Consider the following 7,254-nt stretch of genomic DNA (forward strand, 5'->3'; position numbering starts at 1 on the left):
AATAAATTGCACCAAGGTGGCCCAATCCTTTTTGTAGCAAAGGACAAGCCTGGACAAACTCTTATATAGAAGAAAGCGCTCCCGAGGACACAAGGGAATTATCGTCAAGCTAGTTTTCATCACGTTCATATGATTCGCGTTCGGTCCTTTGATAATTTGATATGTGGGTGGACCGGTGCTTGGGTGCTGTCTTTACTTGGACAAGCATCCCACTTATGATTAACTCCTATTGCAAGCATCTGCAACTACAAAAGAACTATTAAGGTAAACCTAACCATAGCATGAAACATATGGATCCAAATCAGCCCCTTACAAAGCAACGCATAAACTAGGGTTTAAGCTTCTGTCACTCTAGCAACCCATCATCTACTTATTACTTCCCAATGCCTTCCTCTAGGCCCAAATAATGGTGAAGTGTCTGTCGGCGTTCTGGGAACGGGGGTCCCCAGACTTGCCTGCCTGCGACGTGGCTCAGGCAGGGGCCCAGCGCGGCCCGTCTTCATCAGCTCAAGGTCAAGACCCTCGCGAGGGGCCAAGCCTCACGGGGCGGATGACAGGAAGCTTCCTCAGAGGCGGCCTCATCAGGCAGGCTCGTGAAGAGGCGGAGAGATCAATGCAAGGGTACCTCGCAAGGAACCCATGAAGCAAGCCATGACGATCGAGACCAGGCGGGCGCCAGGCGGGCGCCGGCCTGCGCAGTGTCCTTGTTTCCCCTTTGGTGCAAAGGGGGCAAGCACAGGCCAAGGCATCAGGCAAAGGTTACCATTACGGTGCAACGAGACCAAGACCAGCCGGACGGCAGGACGGAGGTCACCGTGTAGCCCAAGACGGCGTCATCGCCAGTGCTTTTGGCAGCCGAAGACCACCTTTGGTCAGGATAACTTGTACTAGATGTTCCCCTTCGAAATGGCCAATTGTTGGCACCCTTCCCACTCATTATTTGGGGAGAGGCCTAGGGCCTCTATAAATAGAGCTAGCCACCACAGAGTAGAGGGACATGACGGCTGGAAATCTGGTAGAACCATAGCAAAGAGAGAGAGAGAGGCGACTGAACTCACCCTAGTAGTTCATCGCACCAGCTCAAGAACACCTCTCGCGAGGCTGTTCTTCCCTTGTACTGTCCATCATCAGCCCCAGAGGCAATCCACCACACCACACACTGGAGTAGGGTATTACACCACAACAATGGCCCGAACCAGTATAAACCTCGTGTCTCTTGTGTTGTTCATCATTTTCATCTTAGTTCGCACGAGAGGATCGGACGTAGATCGGTAGGGGAGAGATCTCCGCGCGCACCCCAGTGTTCGAACCTCAAGGGTCTGCCGGAACCCGAAACCCGACATTTGGCGTGCCAGGTAGGGGTGCACCGAAATCTTCCTTCCGCTGTTCGCGTGCGATCTTCCGTCGTGTCCATGGCCGACGCTCGTCGGGCTCGCGCCGAGCGCTGGGCTGCTCACGCCGCTCGCGTCGCCCAGACCGCGCCCGTCGGCGGCCCCCCTCATCGTTCCCCATCGCCCGCCGCCAACGCCGCCACCGGCCCGGCGGGGAACGAGCAGCAGGCCTCATCCCAGCATCCCTCGGTGCGGCGGGATGGCCGCACTGCCACCACGTCGCTGACTCCAGCTGGCTCATCGTCCCACGCCCGTCGCACACCCATGGATGCGCACACCTCACTGCTCTTGGCGTGGGAGCTCCTGCACTATCGCCCCGTCGACGACCTCTATGAGGACTGGCTTGCCCGCATCACCGAGCTCATCAGTGCTGCAGGGGGCTCCCCCTTGCGGCCCCTCTCGCTGCCTCGCCCTCCGTCCCGTGTAGGGGCGAGGATCAGGAGGCGCCTCCGCCGCCTCCTCCCCAAGAAGGTGCCTTGGCTCCAAGGTGCGCAGCCCCAGCGCAAGACCCTCCACGTCCGGCGCCTGCGTAGCAAGAAGGGAGCTGCCAAGAGATCCCACGTCCCCGGGAAGGTGCTCGTGCGCTCCTAGCGCCGACGCGCCAAGATCGCGCCCCAGCACCTCCATGACAAAACCCCACGCTGCTCCCAGTGGCGGCGCGTGGTGACCCGCAAGAATGAGTCCAGCACCAGCAAAGGGCGCCGGTTGCCACGGCGGGTTGCCTCGCCTTCACCCCCGAGCTGCGCGGCGTCACATGGCCAGGCAAGTTCAAGCCTGACCCCCCTCCCCGCTACGATGGCACAGCGGACCCCGCGGAGTTCCTGCAGCTCTACGAGCTGGGCATCGTAGCTGCCAACGGAGATGAGAAGGTCATGGTGAATTGGTTCCCCATGGCGCTCAAGGACGGGGGCCGCACTTGGCTCCTGAACCTGGCTCCCGACACAATCTCCTCCTAGAGCGAGATGCGCACCCGCTTCATCGCCAACTTCCAGGGCACTTGCGACCGGCCCCCGGCCATGAGCGACCTGCGCCGCATCAAACAACAGCCAGGAGAAACCCTGCAGAAGTACATCCAGCACTTCAACTACGCTCGCCTCAAGATCCCCAAGGTGAGCGAAGAAACCATCATCTCAGCCTTCTCCAATGGCGTGCACGACGTCAAGATGAAGGAAGAGCTAGCAATCCATGAAGACCTGTGCACATCCCTGGAGTTGTTCAACTTGGCGACCAAGTGCGCCAGGGCTGAGGAAGGGCGTCTCTCCCTCCTCGAGCTCCCGGCAGCCGACCCAGAAGAAAAGCTCAAGGCCAAGGACGTCAAGCGCAAGGGGGCTGTCATGCTAGCAGCAGAACCGGACACCAAGCAAGGCAGGGATCAGCCTAAGTCATCCAAGGGCGGACGGTACTGCGTGTACCACGACCTCCACACCCACAACACCAACAAATGTCAAGAGCTCAGAGCCGTGCGAGATGGGCGAATCGGCCGACGCCCAGAGCGCAACGACAGGGGCTATGGCCGAGGAGGAGGAAGAGGCGGTGGACGATGGGAAGACCGTGACCTTCGCCAGGGATGGCGTGACCGTCCTCGCGAGGACCGCTGGCAGGACCAGCCTCACGAGAGAGGCTGGAGGGACCAGCCTCGCGAGGACCGTCCCCACGGCAACGCAGGCCTCCCTCCTCTGCCGCCTCCACCAAGGAGGAACGAAGACCAACACCAAGACGATGGGGTTGGTGGCTTCCAAGAGCCGCTTGCATCTTGGGCGGCGCCTAGGCCCCAGCCTCACAGCGCATCTTCAAGCAGTTTGCTCACGAGGTGAATGCAGTCCTCCCCAAGCTTGAGGCCACGCGCCCTCTCAGGTGGTCTTCATGCGCGATCACATTCAGTTCTGCAGACCAGCTCAATTGTGCGGCAACGACCGGAGTCCTCCCGATGCTTTTCTCCCCAGTCATCAGCAACGTGTAGGTCACCACGACCCTCATCGATGGCGGGGCAGGACTCAATGTCATGTCCGTCGAGACGTTCGACAATCTCCAAGTGACATACGAGTAGCTTTAGCCAACCAAGCATTTCTCAGGAGTCACCGATGGTTCCACTGTTCCAATTGGGAAGGTTCGCCTTCCGGTCACCTTCGGGCAACGCAACAACTACCGCACTGAGCTCATTGACTTCGACGTCGCTCACATCCGCCTGCCGTACAACGCCATCCTCGGGTACCCAGACCTAGCCGAGTTTATGGCAGTGACCTACCATGGTTACAATGTCCTCAAGATGCCAGGAAGCGGTGGAGTCATCACTGTACCCTGTGAAGAAAAGGACGTAGTGTGCTCGCTCGAGCGTGCGTTCCAAGCCGCAGCAATCGAAGACCCAGATCGCAGGAGCGGGGGGCCTCCCGAGGCGACCCTCAAGAAGAAGAAGACCTCACCTGGCTGGAGTCGCAAGGAAGCAGGCACCTCCGGAGGTATTGCGTCAGGATTCGCGCCCGATCAGGGAGCGCCGCCCTCTCGCGCATAGGAAGGCGCGCCCGGCGCCCTCCTCAGGCAGGGCTTGGGGGCTCTCTCTTGGAGAGCCACCGACCTTGCCAAGGTCGCGGGGGAGGCGCTCGGGCACCACTTGTAGGGGTGCTTTCAGGCATGCTTCCCTCAGAAAGGTACAAGTCAAAGGAGACCAAACCCTCAGGAGTTCATCGCAAGGAACACCCAAGAGCTACAAGAGTCCAGAGTCACACGCGGCAGCCGCCGCTTACCTGCCGTGGCCCCACATCCAGGCGAGGATGGAGGACTGCGCGTCTGCGTCGACGTACCAGGGCTCAACCGAGCTGCGTCCCAGGAGCGCCTATGGCCTTCGGCCGTAGGGCGCTGCGTGGGACCACCCCACAGCTACGTTCGCATGCCCTTCGGCCTGCCGAGCGCGGTCGCCGCACATCAGCGCCTGTTGAGGAGCATTCTGGAGGCTCAGGAGGTCAGGCATCGCGCGGTCCTGGCGGAGGTGGCGATGGTCCCCGAAGACCTGCACGTGCCACCAGAGCCTCCCGAGGCCCCTGGGCCTGGGGGCTCATGAGGGCCGACGTCTTCACCGTGCATCGCTCACTTCCTCAGCATCACTTCATCTTCAACAGCACCAGGTGACATCTTTCAGAGTTCTACTTTCAGCTGGGAGCGCCCACAGGGCTGCACCATTCCCAGGCCGCGTGGGTCCGTCCCCGCGGCATGTATCCATTTTGGTTATGCTCTTTACTTACCCTGTTGGGGGCGCCCCTCGGGCTGCATCATCCCCACACCGCTCGGGCCCGACCCAGCGGCAGTTGCTTTTCCAGCGTTTACCCTAGGATGAAGTTGTTCTTTCACGCTTAATCTGATTCCCATAATTATCACCTACTGCTTGTCGTCGTGCAAAGCGCTTGCACGTTAAAAGGGGGCGCCTGAGCATCGCGACTCATGGGCTCTTACTGGCTCTCCAGCCCTCACCCCCTGGCCTTGACCCACGGCATCGCGACCTGTCATACCAGCGGCGGCTGAGCTCGCTCGGGGGCCGGGACCTGAGGACGTAGAGCATTTGCATTCTAACAACCCTGCAGGAACACACCAATTGATAAAGGCCCAGAGCCAGGCGCAACCCGCCTCGAGGTAGGGCCTCGTGAGTCCCGCGCTGGCTCACGGGTGCCCAGATACACCTCTCCTAGCCCTACCGTGCCGGCCACGTGTCAGGGCGGGGCTGTACACGCCCCGGGGGCTCCTCCCGGAGGGGAGCCCCCTCCCACGCACCAGTGGAAGCACCATGCTCCATGCTGGCTGACGACACTGCCGAGGAGCGGCTATGCCCGTACACATACGGAAGCGCTATGCTCCGCGCTGGTGATAAACAACTGAGGGCGGCCCATGGCCGTACCAACCTCAGGGAGCCCAGAGCTCAGTGTCCGGCACCATCGCAACGCCTCCCCTCGGGAGTGCCGCGCGAGGGGGCTGGACACGGGGGCTACGCCCGGGCCTCGCCCGAGCGCACGCCACCCAGCCAGGTCCCTTGGACCTGGTCGTCGCGCGCCACTCCCCAAGCGGAGCCAAGGTACGAAACCCGTTTGAGCGTCTAGGGGGACTCCTGAGCATCGCGACTCAGGAGCCTAACTTGCCACGTAGCCCCTCACTCCTTAGTCCCGTCCTTGGTTTCCGGTCGGGGCTAACGCTGGGTGAGGTACGCGCGGGGCCGGGCCCTGCCGACGTAGAACGATCAATCCACTCCTCGCTCCCCCTTCCCTACTTGTTGCTCGCGCGTCAAGGGGGACTCCTGAGCATCGCGACTCAGGAGCCTAACTTGCCATGTAGCCCCTCACTCCTTAGTCCCGTCCTTGGTTTCCGGTCGGGGTTAACGCTGGGTGAGGTACGCGCGGGGCCGGGCCCTGCCGACGTAGAGCGTAAACAAGTAGGAGAGGAAAATGCAAATTCCGGGAAATTCAAAGCAAATATTACAAGCCATAAGATTGTTCCACAACGCCAAACACAAGTTTTAACGCCTCCGCGAGGCATGGTGCATATGCAGGAATAAAACAGGATGGAAGTCGCGAAGGAATCACTCCCCGGTAACACCGTCGCTGGTGGTGGAGTCACGCTGGACGGCTTCGCCTCTCGAGGTCGCAAGGCCGGCAGCACTGCGCCCGGGCAGGACACTGGGGGAGCGGAACTTCCCCAGCAAAACCTCGGCTCGGCCCCTCACGGCCTCAGCGGCGGCGGCGGCACGGTCGCCGCTCATGGGCTCGAGCAAGCTGTCGAAGTCGACATTGGGGTCGCACAGGTAGACATGGCTGAGGACACGCGTCAGCGCCGCAGAAGACAGGGCACGCGCCTCGGCCTCGACCGTGGGGCCAAGGCCGTCCGCAACGTCCTCAAGCGCATCAACCAGGAAGGGGAGCAGCTTGGCAGGGCCGTCCTCCTCACCGGCCAATGGCTCCTCCAAGCCGCTCTCATACATTGTCTTTAGTATGCCTCGAGCCTTCTTCTCCAGCTCCGCGAAGGCCACCCGGTCCTCCGTCAGGACCTTTGCCTTGGCGTCCAGCTCGGTCCTCTCCGCCTTCAGCGACCGCTCCAGCGTCTCCAGTCGGCTATCGCGGTCATCAAGCTTGGCGTCACGGTCCTTGGCGGCGGCCTTCCTAGCCTTCATCTCCTTCTCCTTCTCCTGGCGGCTGCGCACCTCCTTGGCGAGCTCGTCGCGCAGGCCCTGCAGCTCGGCCTCAAGCGTCTTGCAGCGGCCCTGGGCATTTGCGACGTTGCCCAGGGCAGCATCGCGAGTGGCCTTGGCTTGGTTGGCGGCCCGCCTCTCCTCGTTGGAGGATGACATGGCCTGGCTCAACACCGCTCGACGGAGGCAGTAGAACTAGCCCAGCCAGAGGCCAACTCCAGGCGCCCGGCCACCAGACGAGGGTCTGCGCTCAGGAGATCCTCCCGCAGTTGGCCCAGCTCATTGGCAACCTGGTCCAGGACAGCGGCGGAGGGAGCAGAAGAGACAATAACCTGTGGAGCAGGCGGAGAGGATGGCAGCGTGACCACGGCTTGGCAGGAAGGGACCTCCTGAGCCCTGGCCGCCACGGCTGCAGCGTCGGGCACAGTCGACTCCAAGTCCAGCGGGGCCACGGGGGCTGACTCCTCGCCGGGGTGCCCCAGTTGGCCTTGCGAGGGCGGTGGGGTCAGAGAGGCGCAGGCCTTAGCGTCCTCTCCCCAACAGCCGAAGGCGTTGCCCCGGCAGACGGATTCGCCCGAAGAGGGGCCGCAGAAGCCTCCTTCAACCTCTTGGCAGCAAGTGCCGGCCTGGTAAAAGAGCGCAAATGCCAAGCCTTAGTGGTAGAAACCAAGCAGAGCACGAATCGAGCACTTACTGGAC

This window comes from Triticum aestivum, chromosome 3A (assembly GCF_018294505.1).
Source record: "Triticum aestivum cultivar Chinese Spring chromosome 3A, IWGSC CS RefSeq v2.1, whole genome shotgun sequence".
Taxonomy (NCBI): domain Eukaryota; kingdom Viridiplantae; phylum Streptophyta; class Magnoliopsida; order Poales; family Poaceae; genus Triticum; species Triticum aestivum.